Raw genomic sequence first — 27,980 nt, 5'->3', positions numbered from 1 at the left:
TCAGAGGAATATTGAAAACAAAAAGCAAAGCTGGTGGCATCACAATTCCAGACTTCCAGCTCTATTACAAAGCTGTCATCATCAAGACAGTATGGTACTGGCACAAAAACAGACACATAGATCAATGGAACAGAATAGAGAGCCCAGAAATGGACCCTCAACTCTATGTTCCACTAATCTTCAACAAAGCAGGAAAGAATGTCCAATGGAAAAAAGATAGTCTCTTCAACAAATGGTGTTGGGAAAATTGGACACCCATGTGCAGAAGAATGAAACTGGACCATTTCCTTACACCACACACAAAAATAGACTCCAAATGGTTGAAAGACCTCAATGTGAGACAGGAGTCCATCACAATCCCAGAGAACACAGGCAGCAACCTCTTCAACCTCAGCTGCAGCACATTCTTCGTAGAAACATTGCCAAAGGCAAGGGAAGCAAGGGCAAAAATAAACTATTGGGACTTCATCAAGATAAAAAGCTTTTGCACAGCAAAAGAAACAGTCAACAAAACCAAAAGACAACCAACAGAATGGGAGAAGATATTTGCAAATGACATATCAGATAAAGAGCTAGTACCCAAAATCTATAAAGAACTTATCAAATTCAACACCCAAAGAACAAATGGTCAAATCAAGAAATGGGCAGAAGACATGAACAGACATTTTTCCAAAGAAGACATCCAAATGGCCAACAGACACATGAAAAATTGCTCAACATCGCTCGGCATCAGGGAAATCCAAATCAAAACCTCAATGAGATACCACCTCACACCAGTCAGAATAGCTAAAATTAAGAAGTCAGGAAACAACAGATGTTGGCGGGGATGCAGAGAAAGGGGAACCCTCCTACACTGTTGGTAGGAATGCAAGCTGGTGCAGCCACTCTGGAAAACAGTATGAAGGTTCCTCAAAAAGTTTAAAATAGAGCTACCCTACGACCCAGCAATTGCACTACCGGGTATTTACCCCAAATATACAAATGTAGTGATCTGAAGGGGTACATGCGCCCCGATGTTTATAGCAGCAATGTCCACAATAGCCAAACTGTGGAAAGAGCCAAGATGTCCATTGACAGATGAATGGATAAAGAAGAGGTGGTATATATACACAATGGAATATTATGCAGCCATCAAAAGGAATGAGATCTTGCCATTTGCAATGACGTGGATGGAACTGGAGGGTGTTATGCTGAGTGAAATAAGTCAATCAGAGAAAGACATGTATCATATGACCTCACTGATATGAGGAATTCTTAATCTCAGGAAACAAACTGAGGGTTGCTGGAGTGGTGGGGGGTGGGAGGGTTGGGGTGGCTGGGTGATAGACATTGGGGAGGGTATGTGCTATGGTGAGTGCTGTGAATTGTACAAGACTGTTGAATCACAGATCTGTACCTCTGAAACGAATAATACATTATATGTTAAACAAACAAACAAAAAAAGATAGCAGGAAGGGAAAAATGAAGGAGGGGAAGTTGGAGGGGAAGACGAACCATGAGAGATGATGGACCTGAGAAACAAACTGAGGGTTCTAGAGGGGACAGGGGTGGGGAGATGGGTTAGCCTGGTGATGGGTATTAAAGAGGGCACGTACTGAATGGAGCACTGGGTGTTATATGCAAACAATGAATCATGGAATAGTACATCAAAAACTAATGATGTAATGTATGGTGATTAACAGAACATAATAAAAAAATTTTTATAGTTTAAAAAAAAAGATTGCTAGATTAGTTACAAACTCATTAATGTCCTACAGATCAATAACCTTAACCTTTGGAATTTTCTCTTCTACCTGACAAAAATGATTTGCAACTCTACTAGACAGAAATTTATAAGTTAACATGTAACTTTACTTAATCTGGGATATTTAATTCAGTAGTAAATGGAATAATGGAGCAAAGTAAATTCTCATAAGTAATTAACCTTTGGATGAGTCTTTGTCCCCATATTCCATTGAAAGGGCACACTGTCTGTCTACCTTTTGGCCTTATATCCAAGTTTTAGATAATCTTCTTAAATTTTTGGTATTCATTTTTTTAATGTATAAAGTTAGAGGCAAAGTACCTTCCCCTCAGAAGTGTCATAATATGTGTGAAAGGTGTAAATTTACCAAGTGTTTGCCATTATAATACCACTAGTAGATTAAATATGTTCCTTCTTTCCCAGTAAAGTGCAGTGCACCACAGAACACAGTGTACAGTGAAACTTTACAGATTGACTTTGCAGAATATGAGGTTCTGTATTTTTTTAATGTGTTTTGAAGTATTTCTAATAATGTTAGTCAAATGTGTCTAGTGGAATATGCATAGTTCTAGGATTATTAATGTGCAGTACCTCATGTTTCAGATTAATGCCTGATTTAATCTCCAGTAAGAAACTGTTAGTCTTCCTTCAGCGTTTTCTTTAATTGTATTTAACAGATTTTCAAATGGAGTAAATGTAGTTAAATTTAGAAGATTAACATTTTTCCAAAAGGATATCTATGTTGGGTCAGTGGTTTTATCGCTCCATTTTAAAGTTTAATTTGGTAGTTGTTTTTAATAAATTTTCTATTTTTGAGTAATTTTTGAATATATAAAAGTTGCAAAGACAGTACAGACTTTTTATATACACCTCTTGCCCAGTGTCCCCCATTGTAAATATCGTACATTGCCATGGTACGTTTTGTCAAAACTAAGAACCCATTGTTAGTACATTGCTGTTAACTACATTCCAGACTTTATTTGGATTTCTCATTTTCCACCAGTGCCTTCTTTCTTCTTCCAGGGTCCAGTTCAGGGTACCACATTACTTTTAGCTGTCATGTTTTCCCCAATCTCTTCTATTCTGTACGAATTTCTCAGTCTTTCCTTGTTTTTCATGACCTGTAGATTGTATCCCAATCTGGATTTGTCTGATGTTTTTCTCATGTTTCAACTGGAGTTATATGGGTTTTTGGAAAGAATACATACCATAGAGGTGAAGTGCTCTTACCATCATCCGGGGGTATATGCTATTCAGATGGTGATATTAACCTTTATTACTTGGATTAGATAGTGTTTGCTGATATTCTCCACTGAAAATGTACTCTTTTTCCCTTTCTTTGTCCTTTAGAAGTAAGTCTCTAGGTCTAGCCCACCTTCATTGGAGGTGGGAGTAAGGGGTTGGGGAGCTTGAGATGGAATTAAGCATCACCTCCTGGAGGGGAGAGTATTTGGAATTGTTCTGTATGGAAGATTTGTTGTTTCTTCACCCTTATTTTTTTTAATCATTTATATCAGGATGGACTCGTATATTTATTTTATAGGTTGGGTTATACTCTAGTTTTATGTTACGTATTTTGTTGCTCCAGCTGTTTTAGTTTTCACTATTGGGAACTCATTCAGATTAACTCTTGTAGTATCCTTTTGACATGCCCTTATCCTTTTGTTTTTTGAGTATTTCCTTATTCTCTGGTACTGTGAGATAGCCCATATTTATTTATTTATTTGTTTTATATATCTATTTTTTATGATCAGTGAACCTACACTGACACATATTAATACTCAAAGTGCGTAGTTTACATTAGGGTTCACTTTTGGTGATGTACGTTTTGTAGTTTTGGATGAATGTGTAATGATGACACGTATCCACCATTATACTATCACATAGAATAGTTTCACTGCCCTAAAAATCCTCTGTGCTCCCTCGTTCATCACTCCCTCCCTCTTAACCCCCTAGCAAACACTGGTCTTTTTACTGTCTCCAAAGTTTGCCTTTTTCAGAATGTCATATAGTTGGAATCATATAGTAGGTTCCCTTTTCAGATTGTCTTCTTTCAATTAGTGTAGTATACATTTAAGGTTCTACCATGTCTTTTCATGGCTTGGTAGCTCATTTCTGAATAATATTCCATTATCTGGATGTACCACAGTTTATCCATTCACCTACTGAGGGACACCTTGGTTGCTTCCAAGTTCTAGCAGTTATCCTAGGCTTATTTTTTATTTTCCCTATTTTTTATTTTCCCTGCCCTGGCCCTTGAAGCAGCCATTTCTCCAAAGAGACTTGGTTCCTTGTATTGGAAAATGTTATTTTGAGGGGCGCCTGTGTGGCTCAGTCGTTGGGCATTTGCCTTCGGCTCAGGTCATGATCCCAGGGTTCTGGGATCAAGCCCCGCATTGGGCTCCCTGGTCCAGGAAGCCTGCTTCTCCTTCTCCCACTCCCTCTGCTTGTGTTCCCTCCCTTGTTGTGTCTCTGTCAAATAAATAAATACCCCCCCCAAAAAAGAAAATGTTATTTTGAAACCAAGATTCAGTCATTGGGTATCTTGCCACTGGTGGGAGATTATTGCTTATAAACCCTCTGGGCAGACAGAGCTATAAATACATTTTTTAAATAAGAGAAAGCTGTGTTTTTATTGCATTCTGCCTATAAATATAATTTATGACATGTTTATTCTGAGAGAATTGGAAATATACTAAATTGCAAAACCTACATTCAGAAATGTCATATAAAATTTTCCATTTCTTGTCAGTTAGAGCCAGAATGGGAGGAGGGTTCAACCTAATGTATTGGAAGAGTTTTTAATGATTTTTGTTTTTCTTTTTTTATTCGTTGTGTTTTGTTTTGCTTTTTGCTTTTGGTGTTTTGTTAACAGGTGTTTTTTCCTTATTATGTATTTTTTTAGTAAGCTATGAAGGCAAGCATATTTCAGGATAAAACATGCTTTCCTCTTGAACATTGCTGTTGGAACTATAAATTGGTATAGCCTTTCTAGAGAAATACCTTTTACCAAGAATTTCATTTCTAGGGATTTTTCTTAAGGGAGTGATCTTACAACTCTGTTTTTTTTTTTTTTTAAGATTTTATTTATTTATTAATGAGAGACAGAGAGAGAGGCAGAGGGAGAAGCAGGCTCCCAAGGAGCAGGGAGCCCGATGCGGGACTCGATCCCAGGACCCTGGGATCATGACCTGAGCTAAAGGCAGACGCTTAACCTTCTGAGCCACTCAGGCACCCGATCTTACAACTCTGTTAAGGTGTATAAACAGCAATGTTGAAAGCAACTTTGTTTATACTAGGGAAAAAGTGTTAACAATCTAAATGTCCATTTAGGAAGATTGATTAGCCCTCAGTATACCAAGAAAATAGTTCTCACCATTTACCATCTAGGGGTAATGAACCTTATTTTTAATAAATATTTTTAAGCCATCTTAGGAATAATTTGCAGAAGTAAAAATAAGGGGTTAGTGAAAATCAACTTCACTAGAATTTTAATGAGAATGTAAACCTAGCAAACCCAAATTTTTAAAAAACTGCTTTATTGAGAGATTATTTATTTACCATAAAATTCACCAATTTAAAGTATACAGTTCAATGGATTTTAGTATATTTTCACAGTTCAAATGTCACCATAATCTAATTTAAGAATATTTTTATATTCGACTGAGCCTGGTTAAGCATCTGCCTTCAGCTCAGGTCATGATCCCAGGGTCCTGGGATTGAGTCCCGCATCTGGCTCCCTGCTCTATGGGGAGTCTACTTCTCCCTCTGCTCCTTCCCCCCACCTTGTTTTCCTTCTCTCTTTCTCTCTCTCTCTCAAAAAATAGTCTTTTTTTTTAAGAATATTTTTATCACCCTAAAAGAAACTTCTTCCCATTAGCAGTCACACCCCATCCTCCTTCCCACTCTAGGCAACCACTTATCTACTTTATGTCTCTATAAATTTGCCCATTCTGGATATTTCATATAAATAGAATATATAGTGTATCATATTTTATTCTACTTGGCATAGTATTTTCAATGTCTGTCCATGTTGTAGCATGTGTCAGTATTTCATTTTTATTTTATTGCCAAATAACATTTTATGTGTGAGTATAACACATTTGTTTATCCATTCAGCAGGTCATAATGGACATTTGGATTGTTTCTACTTTTTGGCTATTATTAGTAATATTACTATGAATATTTGAGTACAAGTATTTGTATGAACATGTTTGCATTTCTCCTGGGTAGATACTTAGGAATGGAACCTGTGGGTCAGATGGTAATTTTAACTCTGTGAGGAATTGCAGGCTATTTTCCACAGTGCCTGTACCATTTTACAGCAATCCCACCAACAATATATAAAAGTTCCAATTTCTCCAATTCTTGTCAACACTTATTATATGTCTTTTTCATTGTGCCATTTTAATATGTGTAAAGTGGCATCTCATTATGGTTTTGATTTGTATTTCCCTAATGACTACCGATGTTGAACATGTTTTGGTGTGCCTGTTGGCCATTTGGATATCTTCTTTCGAGGAATGTCTACTTAAATCCTTGATTCATTTTTTGTTTAGTTGGGTTGTCTTTTATTATTTAGTTGTAAGAATTCTTTATATACTCTGGATACAAGTCCCTTATCAGATACACGATTTACAGTTTGTTTTTCCCATTCTATAGGTTGTTTGTTTTCATTTTCTTGATGATGGTGGTAAAGCCCAATTTTTATCGTCACTTTTCTGGGTTTTGAAACTATCCCATATAGACACAGCCCTTTGAATGTAGCTAACTGTTTATCAACTGCCATGGCATGAATCAGGAATATATCTATACTTAATACAGATTCTGGATTTCAAATACTTCTTTAGTAGTTTCAAGCTTATTACCTCTGGTTCTTGCATTCACATCATCATAAAGTAATACTTTTGAGAACTTGACAGTGCATAATTTTGAAGAGAGGATGGCCATCTTTTTTTATTCATAATTGCAGAACATTTCTATTTTTAGATTTGTGAACACCAGTGATCAGATCACTTAATTTTTTCATTTCTACATGATATTTTTTCTTCCAGACACTTTTGTATACATACTTGCCTTCAGCCTTTGTTCATTTGTTAACCATATCAAATAAATTTTGGTGCACAAATGTAGATGATGAAAGAATATTGTCACATACCTTTTCAGCAGAATGGTATGATCCACGTTCCTCTTGCATGTTATTGCATGATGAAGTCCTAACTGTAGAATAACGAATTGGATAGAAATATCGTATTTCCTTTTTGCCCTTAGAAATGTTTTATTCACTTATCAGTTCTTGGGTTTGAGAAAATTCATTTAGGATATGTTATCTGTAGGCTCATAGTCTGAGATTTCACTTACACCAATTTTACCATTATTATTGGAGACTGGATTCTTACTCTCTGTCTCTTTGCATTCTTTTCCTGGCTTGTTTCTAATATTTATGAAGCATCTTTATCATTTTTCTTCTCTTTGCCATTGTGAGTGAAAAATAGATGATCTCAATTCTCATCTGTGTTCTCTGAAAACTACAAAAAGACTACAACATTCATGTCTCCAGGCTTTTCTTAGACCTGTTTGAAAGATGACACAATACTACGCAATAAGAAAATGTAAGATGAAATAATGGTGATGATTTCTCTCACTCTGCATCTTCCTTTTACCCACTATGCATCCTAGGCATCCATCATTTTCTATTTTCAATGTTTTACTCTTTTTTAACTTAATTAGGAGTAATTGATGAGCAATGAAATAATTTCTAGGATGAAACAGCAAAATGTTTAAATATACAGCAAAAATAAGATCACTAAACCCCATATATCTTAGATTCATGAAAGGATTCAATAATTTTATTCTATTCGAATAAAATACTACAAATTTCTCTTTTAGTTAACCTTGGTAGTAGCTTGAATTATGTCCCCCCAAAAGACAATTACTGTGAATTACAACCTTTTTTTGAAAATAAGGCCTTTGCAGATTAATCCGTTAAAATAGTGAATTAGGGTGTGCCTAAATTCAATGACTATTATCTTTATAAAAGAAAGTAGAAGGAGATTTAGATTCAGAGATGTGGAGGAGATAGGCACAGAAAGAAGGAAGACCATGTGAAGGAGGCAGTTAGGAGTGATGCTGAGGAATGAATGCTAAGGATTGCTGAGAGCCACCGGAAACTAGGCAGACTTCTTCCCTAGAACCTTAGAAGAGCATGGTGCTGCCAACACCTTGATTTCAGACTTTTGGCCTTTATAGCTGTGAGAGAATAAATTTCTGTCCTTTAAGACACCCAGTTTGTGGCAATGTTATGGCCACCTTAGGAAATTAATACAACCTTTAAGAAAGTATAAATCATGAGATACTAATATTAAGAAATAGTTAAAACTGCTCAACAACAGACTCTTAACTATAGAGAACAAACTGATGGTTACTAAGGGGAGGTTGGTGAGGGGATGGGTTAAATAGGTGATGGGGATTAAGAAGTGCGCTTGTTGTGATGAGCAATGGGTGATGTATGGAAGTGTTGAATCACTGTATTGTACACCTGAAACTAACATAACTGTATGTTAATTATACTGGAATTAATTTTTTTAAATTCTTTGTGTTTCAAAAAACAACAACAAAAACTGTTCAACAAAGAAACTTAAAAATTAAAACTGGGTATAATGGACCCTAGCAATAAACTGAGGGTGAAATTAATTATGAAATCGTCCAAACATTGGATTACTGTACAGCCATTAAAACTGATGATAAAGCTTTACAACATGTTACAAGAAAAACCGTGGTTATGAACCAGGAAGTAGAATGTGCCTCAAGGTTTTACTCTGTGTGTGTGTGTATGAAAGAGTCTGGAAAAATATACACCAGTGTTCAACTAATAAGCAATGGCTGTCTCTACTCATTTTTATTTTCTTCTTTAAACTTGTCTTTTATTCAGATTCAAAAACCTAGCTGTTCAAAAAATCAGCTGTTTCCTTGAGGGTGTGGGCTGGGTAATCAGCTTGGGGTTCCAGCTGATTTTATTCTAGTTTGATTAATTGTTTGCTTTGTGTTTGGTATGAGCAATCTTAAAATCATTCCCCTGGGTCATCTCATCAGTGCAGATGCTGAGCTCAGAAGCCATGAAACATTCATACTCAGGATGTACTCATCCTGTTAAGTGGCTGTGGTAAGAATGTCAACATGTGAACCTGAGTTAGACCGAAATATCCTTTATAACTGAGTGTGAAACTGTCTTCCCATCCCATATCACTTTCTTATTCTTCATCCACTTGATGCTTATCTGAACTTTGTTAATTTATACTCATTTGATTTTTGAGAGTTTTTTTGCCTATGGCTATTTTATTTGTGCTGTGCATTTTCGCACACCTCTGTGTTTCTAATGCCCCTCCCTGTAGCATTAGATTGCTTTTCCATATCTCATTCCTCCAGGGCTCAACTAAAAGAGGGCTTTCTTCTTGACTTCTTTCTTATTTTTCTCAATAGAAATTATTTTTCTCTTTTTCTCCTTACAGTACTCACCTATCTCATGTCATAAAGAAAAAAATTCCTCTTATTTTTAATGTTTATCCAGTTCGTAGTTCTTCTCATGTCTATCTCGTAGATTATAAACGTCCTAAATATCTGCATCTACTAAAAATAGTAGACATTCTGTAAGTATTGTTCAACTGAATTTGTAAAGCACAAATTCTCATTCTTCTAAACTATTGTGTATAGTTTCTACTATAGAATTAATCCTACAACAGAGTTAAATATGTTAATCATTTTTTTTACTCTATCTCATGGGGAAGCTATCACCGTGAAACTTTGAGATCTTTATTTGCTAAATGTGTATGAATAATGATGGTTCTTTATGCTATTATTCTCTTGATAGTGGGACTTTAAAACAAAGAGATTTCTTCTTTTCATGTATTATGTATGTTAAAAATTAACTATTTTGATGGAAATATGAATTAGCAGACTATTGGTATAAAAGACTCAGGAATTTCGTTATCACCTTACCCGTTTTCTCACTTGAACAGTATAGCTAGGGAATGAACATTTCAGGTAAATTAAGCAGCAAGTGGAGAGGGTTTAGTAGGAATATTTAGTTTGTTTGGGACAATACAGAGAATGTGAATATTTGGATTAACCAGGGGTTGGGTGTTGCCAAGTTCGATTGATGGAAATAGATAGGTACCGAAGGTCATAATAGATCAAGGAGTGAGGAAATAGGGGTAGTAGGTGATGATAGAAAAAAATGTTGGACTTAAAGAATTGGAGGTCTTAATGAAGAATTGTGGGTGTGGAAGTACAAGGGTTAAAACCCACACAAATTCGACGTCAAAGAATAGTGGTGTGAAATTCCTATCTCCAATGTGGAATCTCTGCTCAGCTCCCACCTGTGAAGTGCCAGTTGTCTTCTACAGTGGTTGCTGTATGAACAGCTCAACATGCTCAAACGAAATTCATCATCATTCTCTCAATCTGTTTTTTCCTTCTGAATTCCTTGTGTCGAGAAATGGCACTACCATCTTTCCAGTTTGTGAAAGCAGCTATGTGAATACCATCCCCAAGTTTCCTTTTTCCACACTCATTTCATCTTTCACTCATTTGCGTCTACTTCCCTTTGCTTCAGCTATCCTAAACTGTGTATAAATTTCTGATAACATACAGGTGTTTCTTTGTGGATGCAGAATATCCTTTCCCCATGTGTTTGTCTAGCTAATTCCTGTCCATCCACCTAAACTCAGCTTAAGGGGCGCCTGGGTGGCTCAGTCGGTTAAGTGTCTGCCTTTGGCTCAGGTTATGATCCCAGAGTCCTGGGATTGAGCCCCGCATCGGGCTTCTTATTTAGCCGGAAGCCTGTTTCTCCCTCTGTCTCCTGTTCCCCGTGCTTGTGTGCATGCTTGCGCTCTCTCTCTCTCTCTCTCTGACAAATAAATAAATAAAATCTTTTAAAATAAAATAAAAAATAAACTCAGCTTAAAAGTGATCTCACCCAGAATCCCCACTCCCACCCCTACATCCTGCTTATTTAAATGCCCTTCTTCTTGGGGCGCCTGGGTGGCTCAGTTGTTAAGAGTCTGCCTTCGGCTCTGGTTATGATCCCAGGGTCCTGGGATCGAGCCCCGCATCCAGCTCCCTGCTGAGCTGGAAGCCTGCTTCTCCCTCTCCTACTCCCCCTGCTTGTGATCCTGCTCTCGCTATCTCTCTCTCTGAGATAATAATATATATTATTATCTGTCAAATAAATATATTTTTTTAAATCTTTAAAAAAAATAATAAATGGCCTTCTTCTGTATGCCCATGTTGCTTTATTTTTTCTGTTTTATAACACTGGAATCACTGTTTTTTCTCTATAGCTTAGCCTTTGAGCTTTTGGATTTAGGGACTTTAATAACTTTATTATTACAGAATAAAGACTTAAATACCTGTTGGAAAGGATTTCTATCAATTATATTTATATAAAGAATTGAAATTGTCTGCTTATGCTTATCTTCCCATTAGCCAACAAATTCCTCCAACTCTATCTTGTTCCTCTTTGTCTTCATAGTTTCTATTACTACCATTTGCCTGATTCAGAGCTCAAAAATCAATCTCAATTTGATTGAACATTTGTTGAGAGTCAACTGTGTGCCAAACACTAGGTTAGGTGCTGGGATGCAAAGATGAACAAGACAGATATGATCCCAATCTTCATGACCCCATACAATCTAATGAACAAGATAAGCATTAAATAAGAAATTCACAGTGTAGTAGCTGTTACACAAAAGACTGTCCTGAGGCAAGAACAGCATATGGCAAGGGAATTTCAACCTTGTCTAAGTTGAATTGAATTTAGAAGTAACCTTATCAGTAGAATGATTACATGAGAGTGCATTTTAAAATGTCATTTATATTTAATGACCATTGCCTGTTATATTTAGTTTGGATTCTATTGCTTTTCTGTTCTTGGGACAACAGAAATCTAGTTAATACAACTTTTCCCTCCAATTGTAGAGCATTTTATGATGTACAATCTTTTCGTTACCCCAGTACATGTTATCTGTATTTGGTTGTGGAATGTCTTTTGGTACTTTTATGTCATGTTTGATACATTATCCTTGAATGAATTATATTTAGCCAAATCATGAAAAGCTAGCAAACAATCTAGCTTTTCTGTCCTGTTCCTTTATCTACTTCCAAATACTTGGAGTCTTTTTTAAACTTTATATGAAAAGGTTGTGATTTTGTATCCTATCTGACTTTAGGGCAACAGCCAGAATAAGAGGGATGTAGACATCATGGTCTAAAGAAATGGTTGAAGAAACTGAATAGGTTTAACATAGGAAAGACAAAGGGGAGACATGCTTTGAAATTTTCTCAGATCTATTTGTTGGGCTTTGGTGAGAGCCCTGGATGCAGATGAGTAAGTGATTTTTTTTAAATTTTTATTGTTATGTTAATCACCATATATTACATCATTTGTTTTGGTGTAGTGTTCCATGATTCATTGTTTGTTCATAACACCCAGTGCTCCATGCAGAATGTGCCCTCTTTAATACCCATCACCAGGCTAACCCATCCCCCTACCCTCCTCCCCTCTAGAAACCTCAGTTTGTTTTTCAGAGTCCATCATCTCTCCTGGTCGTCTCCCCCTCTGACTTACTCCCCTTCATTCTTCCTCTCCTGCTATCTTCTTCTTTCTCTTTTTTCTTAAAATATGTTGCATTATTTGTTTCAGAAGTACAGATCTGTGATTCAACAGTCTTGCACAATTCACAGCGCTCACCGTAGCACATACCCTCCCCAATGTCTCTCACCCAGCCACCCCATCCCTCCCACCCCCGACCACTCCAGCAACCCTCAGTTTGTTCCTGAGATTAAGAATTCCTCATATCAGTGAGGTCATAGGATACATGTCTTTCTCTGATTGACTTATTTCACTCAGCATAACACCCTCCAGTTCCATCCACGTCGTTGCAAATGGCAAGATCTCATTCCTTTTGATGGCTGCATAATATTCCATTGTGTATATATACCACCTCTTCTTTATCCATTCATCTGTCGATGGACATCTTGGCTCTTTCCACAGTTTGGCTATTGTGGACATTGCTGCTATAAACATTGGGGTGCACATACCCCTTCGGGTCCCTACATTTGTATCTTTGGGGTAAATACCCAGTAGTGCAATTGCTGGATCGAATGGTAGCTCTAATTTCAACTGTTTGAGGAACCTCCATACTGTTGGGTAAGTGATTTTTTAAAGAACAACTTTACTGAGATAGAACTCACCGTAAAATTCACCCTTTAAAATGTACCATTTAGTAGTTTTTACTATATTCACAAAATTGTGCAACTGTAATTAGGGCCCAAGGGTTCAAGAGCCCCTGGCTCTGGGGGTCCCAAAGAGACCTGGTTTGGCCACTTGCTGCTGGCAAAACCCAAAGGCAGAAAGACAGGTGGTGAAACAAGAAAGGAATTTATTTCAGTGAGGCCAGCCCCTGGAAGATAGTGGACTACTATCCCAAAGACTGTCTCCAAAGTGCTGAAAATACTTTCAGGTTTATAATAAGGAAGATGCGGGACAGAGATCCATGAGTGTGTGCAGGTGGGCAGTAAAGGTCAGGTCAATCATTGCCTTAGGGGTGACTCATGTGAGGGCTTGCTGATTTCAGGGCAGTCAGTGCTCAAGGGGGTAGTTTTGTTTCCCATTCCGGGATGCTTTGTCCACCGGGTCTTTTGCCCAAGTGAAAAGATAAGCTTCATTAGTTAGAAAATACAGTCTGAAGTCAAAATGGTGACAGTTTAAGGCATAGCTGGGTCCTGTTTCACATCCATCACCACTATCTAATTTTATATTTTCATTGCTTCAGAAAGAATTCCCTTATACATGAGTAATCACCTCCCGTTCCCCACAGCTCCTGGCAACCACTACCGAATCAAAAATAAGGGGAGTGCGGCCCAGCAGTCTGTGTCATGACAAACCTACCAGGTAGTGATGCTGCTGAGGACTACTGCCCTAGAGAACAACTCTCTGTTCCCTGTTTGGTGGGGACATCTGGCCTCCAGTCATTCTGGGGGAAGTTGGAGAGAGCTGACAGTTCCATATGCAAAATCTATCAATGAATCTCCGTTTTCTCCATCTCCAGCCTCACCATGGTTCTGTGTGCAGGTCACCTCCTTTCTGCTACAGCATGCTTACTCTGTATTCTAGATAATGGTTTCCATGCTTTGATACATCAGTCATCACTCAACCACTGTTTTCTGTCCTCCAAAGATTGGTTGAGATCTCTTGTCCACTGAGGGTCCCCTTCTTCTTTCTTCCTTTTAACTTACCTTAAGATTGTCTCAGGAAGGAGTGAATGTAAATATCTGTGCTTTTTTAAAAAAAGATCTAATTGTCTTTATTAAATGATTCATGAATTGGGCATTACCCCATCTAGCAAGTAAAGGGGGGGGCTTTGTAAATATCTGTGTTTAATTCACTATTTGAACTTCATTTTTACTAGCTTGAGTGGTAATAGTTTTCTCTTCTCCTAGTTAGGCTGTGCATTATTTGCATGACGAGTTAGTGTCTTTGTCTAATGCATTAACTCTGCAGTATCTGCAATCACCTTGCAAGTCTAAACATGGGATTCTCTATTTCTAGTCTTGCTTTCCTTTGTGACGGCAGTTACTAATTTCCCTTTACTCAAGTGTATGAGAGAATAGCCCCATTCTTCTATTATCTCACTCAGGTCTGGCTGAGCAGAGTATCTAAAGGATTGAATGCCTTTGAAATAAGCAAGTTTGGTGTGAGTTAAAAAAAAAATTACCAGTCAATCCTTTGAGGAATGATACAAATAAAACTCATTTTGCATAAAATGCAATGCCTGTGGGCATTGTCTAAAAGCAAATGCAGGTTACTATAGTGAGACACCAATTAATCCTTAGTCATTTGACCATTATGGACAGTAATTGGAGCTATAAAAAGCAAAACTGATATTGTTACTTCTTATAATTACTGTGTAATCTTGTCCAAATTCTATTTTGCTCTGGTGGGTTTAATTACTTTTTTAGGAAAGGGAAAAAAAAAAATCTGTGTTTGTTACATGTTTGCAGAATTTAGATTGTGTTGAGAACAGAGAAAATTTGTCATTTTGACTTTTTTCCCCCAGCTTGTTTTCTTCTACCTAAAAATAACTGTGGGTACTCATTTATTCAGCAATAATTTTAGTGTTCACCCAAATGGTATGTAACTGTTGGACACCAAGGAGGATGTTCAAAATATGGGACAGACTTGTTGATTGACAGACACATAGAGGGTTTCCAGTGCTGTTAGATAGTGAAGTAGCTACTGAGATAATGTTATCCCTACCAGAACGTGCTGAATTTACTCCAAGTAAACAGTCATACAGTTAGATTGCAATCAGAATTCTCCTTCTATACGTACTAGTTTTATAGGTTTAATATCTGAGCCTCTACTTCTGACTATAAAGATGAATGAAAATGGCCACCTTGCCAAACCAATGTGAGAATTAGATGCTGTGTAAAGCCCAGCATTTATCACAGTTTGACACTGAAATGGTAAGTGCTGTGGTGATGGTCGTCATGACATCTGGAGAGCCCAGGGCGATTATAAAGAAAGAAGCCAGGGTGTTGTAACCCGGAAGAATAGCTGGCAGCCGGTAATCCAGTGGTTTTACAAGAGGAGCAGCCCTGGAGTTGACACAAAGCGGAGGATTGAGACAGATAGTGAGTCTGTCAGAATTCAGATCTCACAAGACAGGTCAGAAGGTTAAACTAAACCAGTACCTGTGAGAATTTGAAGACCAAATCAGAAGTAACCTCTGAGAGCAGATGAGGTCATAATCCACCTTAAGAGCTGTGGCCAGTTATGTTGACAGTGATCTATCACTGTGTTCTAGGTTCTTCTGTTCTTCAAAGTAGATCATTGCTGTGCCCCTTCTATGTTTCCAGTTGCATGACACTTCACCCTTTATAGTTTAATTGGGGTGTGATTATAATTTAAGTAATTAGGTAACAGGACAATTGAGTAATTAGGCCAATGCATGAATAAGCTCTTTTTGTTATTGTTGTGTCTCAACTTTGTTAAATATCCTTTATATACAAAAAACCACCCATTTTAAATGTACAGTTTAATAAATTTTGACAAATTTATAAAACCTTATAACCTCTACTCTAATAAAAATAAAAAAATACTTCTATCTCCAAAAAAAAAAGTCCCCTTATTTCTCTTTGCAGTCTCTGTGCCTGGCCCCAGGTCGTAAACAACCATTGATCTACTTTCTGTAGTCACAGATTAGAATTTCCTTTTCTAGAATTTCATATAAATGTTTTTTATATAATACTTTATTTAGGTTTATGTAAGTGGTATCATACAGTATTTACTCGTTTGTATCTGACTTCTTTCACTCAACATAATGCTCTTGAAATTCATCCAGTTGGTTTGTTCCTTTTTATTGCTGAATATTATTCCATTGCATGGGTATACAATTTTGTAATTCATTTATCTTTTTTATTTCATATTTTTTAAAGATTTATTTATTTCATTTTATTTTTATTTTTTAATTCAATTAATTAACATATAATGTAGTATTGGTTTCAGAGGTAGAGGTCAGTGATTCATCAGTCTTATGTAATACCCAGTGCTCATTACATCGCGTGACTGCCTTAATGTCCCTCACCCAGTTACCCCATCCCTCCACCCTCCTCCCCTCCACCAACTCTCAGTTTGTTTTCTATGATTAAGACCCCCTTATGGTTTGTCTCCCTCTCTGATTTCATCTTGTTTTATTTTTCCCTCTCTTCCCCTATGATCCTCTGTTTTGTTTCTTAAATTCCACATATCAGTGAGATCATATGATAATTGTCTTTCTCTGATTGGCTTATTTCACTTAGCATAATACCCTCTGGTCCCATCCTCGTCATTGCAAATGGTAAGATTTCCATTTTTTGATGGTAGAGTAGTATTCTATTGTGTATATATACCACATCTTCTTTATCCATTCATCTGTCAACGGACATCTGGACTCTTTCCATAGTTTCGCTATTGTGGACGTTGCTGCTATAAACATTGGGGTGCAAGTGCCCCTTTGGATCACGACATTTATATCTTTGGGGTAAATACTCAGTAGTGAAATTGCTGAGTTGTAGGGTAGCTCTATTTTCAACTTTTTGAGTAACCTCCATGCTGTTTTCTAGAGTGGCTGCAACAGCTTGCATTCCCACCCGTAGTGTAGGAGGGTTCCCCTTCCTCCACATACTCGCCAACATCTATCATTTCCTGACTTGTTAATTTTAGCCATTCTGACAGGTGTGAAGTGGTATCTCATTGTGGTTTTGATTTGTATTTCCTTGATGCCAAGTGATGTTGAGCATTTCTTCATGTGTCTGTCGGCCATTTGCATGTCTTCTTTGGAGAAATGTCTGTTCATGCCTTGTGCCCATTTTTTGATTGGATTATTTGTTCTTTGGGTGTTGAGTTTGATAAGTTCTTTTTTTTTTAAGATTTTATTTATTTGACAGAGAGAGAGAACAAGCAGGGGGAGCAGCAGAGGGAGAGGGAAAAGCAGACTCCCTGCTGAGCAGGGAGCCCAACTCAGGGCTCAATCCCAGGACCCTGGGATCATGACCTGAGCCAAAGGCAGACGCTTAACTGAATGAGCCACCCAGGTGCCCTAGAGTTTGATAAGTTCTTCATAGATTTTGGATACTAACACTTTATCTAATAAGACATTTGCAAATATCTTCTCCCATTCTGTCGGTTGTCTTTTGGTTTTGTCGACTGTTTCCTTTGCTGTGCAAAAGCTTTTTATCTTGATGAAGTCCCAATAGTTCATTTTTGCCCTTGCTTCCCTTGCCTTTGGTGATGATTCCAGGAAGAAGTTGCTGCAGCTGAGGTCAAAGAGGTTGCTGCCTGTGTTCTTCTCAAGGATTTTGATGGACTCCTGTCTCACATTTAGGTCTTTCATCCATTTTGAGTTTATTTTTGTATGTGGTGGAAGAAAGTGGCCCAGTTTCATTCTTCTGCATGTGGCTGTCCAGTTTTCCCAACACCATTTGTTGAAGAAACTGTCTTGTTCCATTGGATATTCTTTTCTCCTTTGTCAAAGAGTAGTTGACCATAAAGTTGAGGGAATTCATTTATCTTTTGACGGGCATTTGGGTTGTTTCCAGTTTGGAGCTGTTATAAATGAAGCTTTATGAAAATTTATGCACAAGTCTTTGTGTGCACATGTTTTCATTTCCTTTGGGTAAATACCTAGGAATTGCTGGGTTGTATAGTAAATGTATGATTAACTTTATAAGAACCTGCCAAACAGTTTTTCAGAGTACTTGTACTATTTTGTATGCCCACCAACAAAGGATGAGAGTTTTGTTTGTTCCCCATATTTGATAAAAATTGGTGTCGTCAGTATTTTTTTAGTCATTCTAGTAAGTATATGTCTCATTACAGTTTTAATTTGTATTTTTGTCTTGACTAATACTGTTGAACTTTCTTTTCTCATGTGCTTATTGGCCATTCAAATAGCTTCTTTTGTGAACTATCTTTTTAGTTCTTTTGCCTGTTTTTGTTAGGTTGTTTGTCTTTTTATTATTTAGTTATAACAGTTATATGCTCTGGATACTAGACCTTTATCTGATGTATTGTAGATACTTTCTCCCAGCATGCCTTGCTTTTTACAGTTCCTGTTGAAGACCAGAGTTTTTAATTTTGTTGGTGAATACTTTATCACTTTTTTCTTATATAATTCATGATTTTTATGTCTTATTCGAAAGATTACAAAGATTTTCTCCTATTTTTTTCCCTAGGAATTTTGTCATTGTAGCTTGTACATTTGGTCTGTGATCTCCCCTACTAGTCTATATAAGCTCCTTGAAGGCAAAAGGCTGTGCCTGATTTATGTCTGTATTTTCCAGGGTGCCTGGGTGGCTCAGTCAGTTAGGTATCTGCCTTCGGCTCAGGTCATGATCCCAGGGTCCTGGGGTTGAGTCCCGCATTGGGCTCCCTGCTCAGCGGGGAGCCTGCTTCTCCCTCTGCCTGCTACTCCCCCTGCTTGTTCTCTCTCTCTGACAAATAAATAAAATCTTAAAAAAAAAATCTGTGTTTTCCATAGTGGTAGTTGTCTAATAAAAGTTTAATGAAGAAATAAATGAATATGATTTCATGATACATAATGCCAATTGTAAGATAAGAACAGATAGCTAGGCCCAAAGCTTCTGTATCTGTTTCTTCTTGGCTGCTCTGACCTGTGGGCCTGAATTACTTCTGTGCTTTTGACTTATTTCACCAGTCTATTCTAGTTAAAAGAAAAAAAATTCCATCAGAAAATGCATTAATAAACTTGAAACAATATTGTATTGGACCTCGTTAGATATTTTAAAGTAACTTTATTAAATGAAAGTAAAATTTCAGGGGCACCTGGGTGGCTCAGTTATTGAACATCTACCTTCGGCTCAGGTTATGATCCCAGGGTCCTGGGATCAAGTCCCTCATCGGGCTCCCTGCTCAGCGGGAAGCCTGCTTCTCCCTCTCCCACTCCCCCTGCTTGTATTCCCTCCCTCGCTGTCTCTCTGTCAAATAAATAAGTAAAATCTTAAAAAAAAAAAAAAGTAAATTTCATTTTATCTTCCCATGTTGTTGGTATGAATTTCTCTTTGTATGAATTTAGAAAATCTAGTGTTAATAAAAAAAATTTGGGGGGCGCCTGGGTCGTTCAGTTAGTTCAACGTCTGCCTTTGACTCAGGTCATGATCCCAGGGTCCTGGGATTGAGCCCCGCATTGGGCTCCCTGCTCAGCAGGGAGCCTACTTCTCCCTCTCCCTCTGCCGCTCCCCCTGCTTGTGCTCTCTCTCTCTTCTGTCAAATAAATAAAATCTTGAAAAAACAATTTTTTAAATCACCTGTAAACTACATTAATTCTAGAAACCACTGAAACACTTCTGTATATTTTACTTTAGTAAGACAGATTTGCTTCTTTTTTACAAAATAAAAGGAAACTTCATTTTTGCTCCTTTAGAAGAACTTGGTAAAAGAAACTCAAGCAGCCATGGTTTTTGCTTCTCTCTCACAGTAGAAATTAGTAACAAATAAGCTCAGTCACATATGTTGGTTGATAATCATACTATTTTTCTCTTATGTCAATCCCCACTTTATCTCCTGTGATATACCCCTACCCTGAGAAAATAAAACCCGTGTTTTGCCACTTGAAACAGGTGCTTAGGACAGATAAACATACGTGTCATACAAATCTCTACAACTTGGAGAATATGCAGAACCTGAACCAGCTGTATTTCACATTTAAGAGGCAGATTTAATGTGTGAATTATGATGGAGGTTGGGAGATAAAAATAAAAACCTAAATGTTTTTGTTTGTGAAACATCTTTTAGTGACTTTTATGTAGTTTCTTCAACTGGGTAATTACTCTGTGCTTTCCTCATCATTCTACTTCAGGACAGTATAGTGTAAGGTTCAATGAGAACATTTGAACTCTAGGCAGACAGTACTTTAGGGACTACTGTACAAAGAACTATCTCAGAATTTACAAGCATGCCCTTTATAGCCAAAATATGTGTTTGATTTGACAATTCTGGTTTTTCACTTATAGCTCTTGAGAGTTGGTGTGACATGGGAATTTGAAGATAACTGCTCAAATTAGTTCAATCCAAAGTCTCTCTACATTTTCTGTAGATCATACCATAATTCATATCATTAAAACTATTTGTTGTTAGTATTTTTACAGCAATCAGTCTTTCTTCCTGGCATTTAGCAACATACTTTTAAGTGAAACCAAATCAAAAAAGGGAAGAACTATCCATTGCATCATATATGTTTTTAATGTTCCTTCTTAGGGAGCCGTTATCATTGGAGAATAGTTGGTTCATCCTCATCTTTAGAAGATGAATAAGATGGCTAATAATATGCCCACAGGATGATTCAATAAGCCTATCAAAGCCTGATTCTCATAGTTAGGCATGCACATAGATGGAAAGTTAACAGAAGCTAGAAACATTGATTACTGAATAAGTCTTAGGTTGTGTGTCAGTGCCTTTCAGAAAGCCATTTTATCAGAAGAAGGGAGCTATGCCTGCAAACACAAAGAAGTAGGCCATTAGTTTTATAAAGCAACAGATATGAGATGGGAGGAGAGCCACAGGGACCTGACATGGCAGATCGGTAGCCATGGGAAACATAAAATATGTATGACTAGGCACTGGGACAAATTAGGGAAGCTGTACCCAGAATTCTGTCCTCCATTGATCTCTTCCCTCATGTTGCATTGTCTGAGCACACGTTTTTTACAGTTGATTATTTTCTGTAGATACTGGGATTTCAACAGTCTACTTTGGTACTGGACAGCAGGACTTAGTGTAGTGATGGAAGTGTTCTGTATCTGCACTGTCCAGTATGGTAGCCACTAGCTATATGTGGCTGTTGAGCACTTGACATGTGGCTAGTTTGAGGAACTGAATTTGTATTACTTTTATTTAATTTACATAGTGTAGATTTAAGTAGCCATATGTGGCTAGTAGCCACCATATTGAACAGTGCAGATTTAATTGGCCTCTGTCCAGAGCGTAAAGCATTGAAGTCACCCATGTCATATGCTGTTAGGAGGTTTCTGTTGTCCTTAGCAAAGTAGTAATGCTGGGCAAATGTAGGTACTCAGGGTATATTAATGTTTGTTGAATTAAATTGAATGGATAGTCAGAAGGGAAAGGTAGGAAGCGTGAAGAACTGAGTGGTGTCCTGGTAAGGTGTTTTGGGCTGATGCCAATGCCTGACCTTTAGTTTTTGTCTAATTTTGTCATTTTACTTTTTATTGTGTTTCATTAGCTTGTCCATCCTATGTCTTTTTTGATGTCTAAATATTGCATAGACACAAAATTTTAAACAGATATATAGGTAAAGTATAAAAAATAGTGATACATTCACCACCCCCATCTTCTCAAAATGTTTCATTTCTTTACTCTCCTGTATGTACTTTCCCCTTCCCTCCCCATGAGAGCTAGCCTCAATTTTGTGTTTATAATTTTTTCTTTATAGTTTCATCACATATATTCACAAACAATTCATTTTTTAGTTTTACAAGTTTTTGAATTTCATATAAATGGAATCATCTATATGTATTCTTCCATGACTTCCTTTATTCATTTAACATTATATTCCCAGTAACTTCCCCATTGTTACATTATATTCATGTTGCATAGTCCTCTCGTTTGCACTATCATGGGTTATTCCTTTGTATGACTATGCCACAAATCATCTGTGTTATTACTGATGGGTATTTTTTCCTAATGTTTAGCTAGTGCATTACCATGCAGCTGTGAAATACATCACTTGGCACACACGTGAAAGACTTACTGCAAGGTCCAAACAGGTATTCTCTATTCTGTGTCTCCCTCCTCCTCTCCTTTCTTTTGTTCTCCTCTCCCCCTTCCCTCTTCCCTTCCCCTCCCTTCTTCCTCTTCTCGAATTCAGGGAAAATGAATGCAGAGAAGTAGAGTTTTTTGTGGGTTTTTTGCATTATTTCTGGTAAGCTAAGTGCTCCTTTAAAAGCATCTTGCCTCTGTCTCTAATCTGCCATGGTCCCTTTATGCTTTTGTGTTCATAGAACAAGCGCAGATTGGGAGTCAGTCAAATAGCCACTAGCTGTATGTGTTGAAAAGTATTAGAAATGTCTTATTCATTCATAGTCTGTAACTCTTATGCAAATGGTACTTTTTGTGAAATAACACCTCTTACATCAATTATTTGTCCCTTCTACTTTGCATTATAATTGGAAATTAGAGGGTCTAGATCAGTGGTTCTCAACTCCAGCTGTCCATTAGAATGTCTGGGGAGTCTTTTAAAAAATATCGATGCATCATATTTCAGCTTAAGCCCCCAGAAAAACAGATTTAATTGGTTTGGGGGAGTGACTGGGCCTCACGATTGTTTTTGAAATACCGTAAGTTATTTTATGCAGCCAAGATTGAGAACCATTCTAGATCAGTTGTCCTCAAAGTGTTGTCCTTGGACCAGCAGCATCAGCATCACCTGGGAACTTCTGTAAACTCTCAGGCCTCCCCTAAGACTTACTGAAGCAGAAACTCAGTGTGGGATCCTACAAGCCGTATTTTAACAAGTCCCAGGTGAGTCTAATGCACACTCAGATTGTAGAACCACTGCTGTAAGTCCTTTAAGCATTAACAACAAAGGTTCCTTTTACTCCAGTCCAACCTTGTAGAATCCACAGTGTTCCACAATAGCTCTAAAGACCTGAGAGTAGCTAAAGGAAGTGGGGAGATGGGAAGCATGCCACTAAAGAAGTCATTTTTGGTGAATGCCTGAGCAAAAGAGAGCTATAAAATATATCAGAAATGTTATCATTTTTTGTAACCTAAAATGAACTGAAAAGGTGTTCTGATTGACCGCCAGTGCTTATAAATGAACATCCCCTTTCACCAAGAAGGGACTGTAGTTAGAGGAAAGCATAAGATCGAAAAGAGCAGCCGTAAGTGGTAGAAGAGGCAGTCTCAGAGACTGCCCGGTGATGAAAGGTGAGTCAGGAACATCCTGACGGTCAAGAACAGGATGACGACGTAGGATAATGTTTTGTAGGGTAGCAAGGATAAAATAAAACATGTGAAGTGCCTCATGGACAATTAGTTCCAATAAACTAAAAAATTTTATTGTGATAAAATACACATAACAAGAAGTTTGTGCAACCAACACCACTGCCTAGTTCCAGAACATTTTTATCACCCCAAGAGGAAACCCCATACCCATGAAGCAGTTACTCTTCATTCCCCTTCTCCCTAGCCCTTGACATTCACTCTTCTGATTTCTGTCTCTATATATTTGCCTCTTCTGGATATTTCATAGAAATGAAATCCTTCATTATGTGGCTTCTTGTGTCTGCCTTCTTTAATTTCAGCATAATGTTTTCAAGATTTATCCATATTGTGGGGGTATATCAGTAGTACTTCATTCTTCTTTCTGACTGAATAGTATTCCATTGTGTGGATAGATCTCATTTGTTTTTCCATGAGTCTGTTAACATACATTTGAGTTTTTTCTACTTTTTGGCTATTACGAATAATGCTGCTGTGAACATTCATGTACAAGGTTTTGTTTGAACATTATTTTCATTTCTTTGGGGTTTATACTCAGAAGTGGAATTGCTGGGTCATATGATAGTTCTAATATGTTTAACTTTTTGAGGGATCACCAAACCTTTCCACAGGAGCTGCAAGATTTTACATTCCCACCAGCAGTGTGTGAGGAGTTCCTCCACATCCTCACCAGAACAGCATTATTGTTCATTTAAAAATTTTAGTTATCAAGAGACTTTCTAAAAGGGATATTGATTATGGACTCTAAACATTTTTTAGAGTAGTGGTTCTTAATCAGGGGTTCACATAATAATTACCTATGGAACTTTTAAAAATACTCATGGCCGGTACCTTCCCTAGATTTTCTGAATGGAGGTCTCCAGAGGTAAAGTCCAGAAGTAATACTCCTCATGAAGAACTATTAGTGGTTCTCAAAGTTTGGCCTGGGAATCCCTGAGGCCCCCTGAGATCCTTTTAGGGGAGTTCTTTGAGATTAAAACTATTTTCATAATCATACTAAGACAGTACTTGCCTTTTTCATTCTCATTCTCATGAAAGCACATTGAAGTTTTCTTTTTTTTTAAAGATTTTATTTATTTATTTGAGAGATAGAGAGCACGAGAGGGAAGAGGGTCAGAGGGAGAAGCAGACTCCCTGCCGAGCAGGGAGCCCGATGTGGGACTCGATCCCGAGACTCCGGGATCATGACCTGGGCCGAAGGCAGTCACTTAACCAACTGAGCCACCCAGGCGCCCGCACATTGAAGTTTTCCAAAGTCTTCATGACATGTGATACCATAGCAGATTGAATGCACAAGCAGATATGAGAATCCAGCTGTCTTCTATTAAGCCAGATATGAAAGAGATTTACAAAAAAGTAAAACAGTACTACTCTTACAAATTTTTATTAAAAAATTGTTCTTTATGACTTATAATGGGTTTATCATTGTCTTTAAGTTAATACAATTTTTAAAATTTTCTCAGTTTTAATGGTACACACTGGTAGACATTACCTACATAAATGAAATCTCTTTGAAATCTTCAGTAATTGAAAGTATAAAGAGGTCTTGAGACCAGCAAAATGAGAAATGTAGACCTTTGGGAAAAAAGGAAACAAATAAAAACAGCTATTACCCATTTGTTGGACACTTACCATTTAGTTAATATTAGGTTAATCTTTTCACATATTTTGTTTCATTTTGTCTTTATAATAACTCCATGATGTATGTATATTTAACCCCATTTTCGCATGGAGAAATTTAGTCTCAAAGAACTTAACTTGGCTAGTTCATAAGTGGAGGAGCCAGGATTTCAATTTAAGTCTTTAGAATACATGTTCTTAATCATTACCATCACCTTAAAAAAGTAAGGGTCATCTGTACAGGAAATTGTTTTTGGTTCAATGCCATAATGACTCATCTACCTCTAGCATCAGGCCTCAGAAAGGTAACTTTTGAAATCTTTGTAGGCGTAAATAATACATAAATACCATGTGGTGCACATACTGGCCTGTTCTCTTTAGTGGTCCTCAGTATAGGGACTATTAAATAAAAGAAATATAAGAAGGGTAATCTAGGCATGAGTAGATGCAGTTAACAAAATGTTTACCTTTTTTGGAAAAGTGATTTTAGCGTCTTATTAAAACATGAGGATAAATATTCATTTAGAACAGTACACAAATTGTGGCCCTTTACAAAAATCTTACTTTCTGAGACCTCATATCCAGTCAGTCCTCTGAAGAGCCCATCATTGTAGGAATGATGAAGTGGAATAATTGTTTCAACTTCTTGGTATCCTCTCTTACAACAGCCAAAAAATCGGGTGCTGCTTTGTTTACATAGAATAAGACTTAGGGTAATTTTTTCATGTGATAATATTTCAGTTCGTCAAGAAATAAAATCTTTGCTAATTAGAGAAGTTCACCAGATCTAGTCCTTTTCAAAAATTTACTTGCTACCTACAGAGTAAAAACTAATTATGTGCAGTCACTTTTCAAAAAACTGATTCTGGGGGCGCCTGGGTGGCTCAGTTGTTAAGCATCTGCTTTCAGCTCAGGTCATGATCCCAGGGTCCTGGGATCAAGCCCTGAGTCGGGCTCCCTGCTCCTCGGGAAGCCTGCTTCTCCCTCTCCCATTCCCTCTGCTTGCGTTCCCTCTCTGCTGTCTCTCTCTCTCTGTCAAATAAATAAATAAAATTTAAAAAAAGCAAAACTGATTCTGTTTCTCCTAGTACCTTCTGTGAAAAATTATTTCAGAGAATAGCAGAATTTTTTGCTTAGTAATTTATATTCTGCTTGCTGTGTTCCTCTTCTTTCTCCTCTATCCTCACCTCCCATTCCAGTGCTTTTACAAAGATTCACTTTGGGGATCGGCATATTTTATAGAAAATGAGTTATTTGCTTATTTGACAAATAGTAATTGTCTAGTGTGTATTGGGCACTGAGTTAAGACCGAGGATACTATAATGAACCAAAACATAGATAAGGTCATGAAATCTACAGTCTAATGAAGTAGATAGACAGACATTAAACAAAGGATCACATTTTTTTTTTTAATTTTAAAAAGTGCTGTGAACAGTAGTACATGGTGTTATTAAAAAGAGCCTAATGAGGGGCGCCTGGGTGGCTCAGTCAGTTAAGCGGCTGCCTTCGGCTCAGGTCATGATCCCAGTGTCCTGGGATCGAGCCCTGCATCAGGCTCCTTGCTCAGCAGAGAGCCTGCTTCTCCCTCTCCCTCTGCCTGCCACTCCCCGTGCTTGTGCTCTCTCTCTCACTGTCTCTCTCTCTCTGTGTCAAATAAATAAATAATCTTTAAAAGAAAAAAAAAAAGCCTAATGGGAGGACTGACCTAAGAAGGTTAGAAGAAGACTGAAGCCAAAGTGGGGCTCGGGGAAGGAATGAGTTCCATTTGTGACAAGTGAAAGGATCAATCAAATACATGATACATGCTTCTGGAGCTTAGAGAAGAAATCTGGGCAGGAGATAGAAATGTGTGAATTGTGTGCCAGTAGTTAATTGAAATTGCTGGCTGAGGTGAGATCATTTAGGGAGAATGTATACAGTGAGAAAAGAAGAGAGCCTAGGGACTAAGTTTCGAGGAATTCTAGTCTTTACTAAACAGAATAGAATGTGTAAGGAGACAGAGATAGACATCAAATAAATAGGAGGAAAACTAGGAGAATTCAGTGTTAACTGTTTCAAGAGGAGAGAATCTTCCAAGGAGAATCAAATAAAATCCAGACTCTCCTTATTACCATGGCTTACAAGGAATGCCCTACATGATCCCTTCCCACCTCTTTGACCTCTTACCATTCATCTTGCTGCTGGCCTACTTTTGTTCTTTAAACGTCAGGCTCGTTTCCTACATTAGGACCTATGTGCTTAGTGTTCCCTTTTCTGGAATGTCCTTCCCCCAATTCAGATTTTATCTCCTCAGGGAAGAGTAGCCAACCCTCTACTCTTTTAGCAGGATTGTTGTCAGGCTCTACTGATCTTTGAATCTCATTATATAGTTAAGATTATATTTTGTTTGGGCCTCAAACTCAGTTCCAGATCAAATATTTAGAACATGTTAAAGAAAATTATTTTTTAGAGATGGTTAGCAATGATGGTAGAGAATAATTTTTAGGTTTTAGAGTGCATCCTCCCTAAGGCATCTTGACATGAATTGTTGAAATGGTGAGAGCTATGTCTTATCCCCTTCCGCCAAGTGTATTGCAGGATGGTTAGAGGAATGGGGAAAACTGAAAAGGAGATGCCTGGAGTCCACTCTGTGGAAAGAATGAATGACAAATATGTAACAATATTGATAATCCAGTGGATTAAAAGCATTGGTAAAACATATGATTATTTTCTGAAAGATGGGAATACTATTAGACAAAGAAAGACTGTTTCAAAAACTAGTTTAAAGCTGTGAGTTCACTTTAGTTCAATGAATGTTTACTGAACTGACCACAGAGAAGTAATAGGAAGTTGGGAGTGCAGGCCTTAGGGACAGTTGCTGATCAACCTTATGCTGAATAAGTTCTTCCCCAGCTGAAGAACAGTAATTCCTCTACTCTTTCGAAATATAAAGATTAGCTCTTGAATTTCAGGGCCAGAAAGAATAAATGGCCAAGCAGTCGGTGACTATTTTATAATAATCCACTTGCCAATTTAGGGTTTCATAGAACTCCACAG

General features: G+C 37.5%; 1 protein-coding gene across 3 annotated transcripts in view; it reads left to right on the top strand.

Annotated features, from left to right (window-relative positions):
* NARS2 (asparaginyl-tRNA synthetase 2, mitochondrial) overlaps positions 1-27,980 on the top strand; it is a 127,447-nt gene that overhangs the window by 62,548 nt on the left and 36,919 nt on the right. The window lies entirely within an intron of this gene.

Source organism: Callorhinus ursinus, unplaced genomic scaffold (assembly GCF_003265705.2).
Source record: "Callorhinus ursinus isolate GAN/ISIS: 27379988/994484 unplaced genomic scaffold, GSC_fseal_2.0 scaffold35, whole genome shotgun sequence".
NCBI classification, from domain to species: Eukaryota; Metazoa; Chordata; class Mammalia; order Carnivora; family Otariidae; genus Callorhinus; species Callorhinus ursinus.
This window is presented reverse-complemented; position numbering and strand designations above follow the sequence as displayed.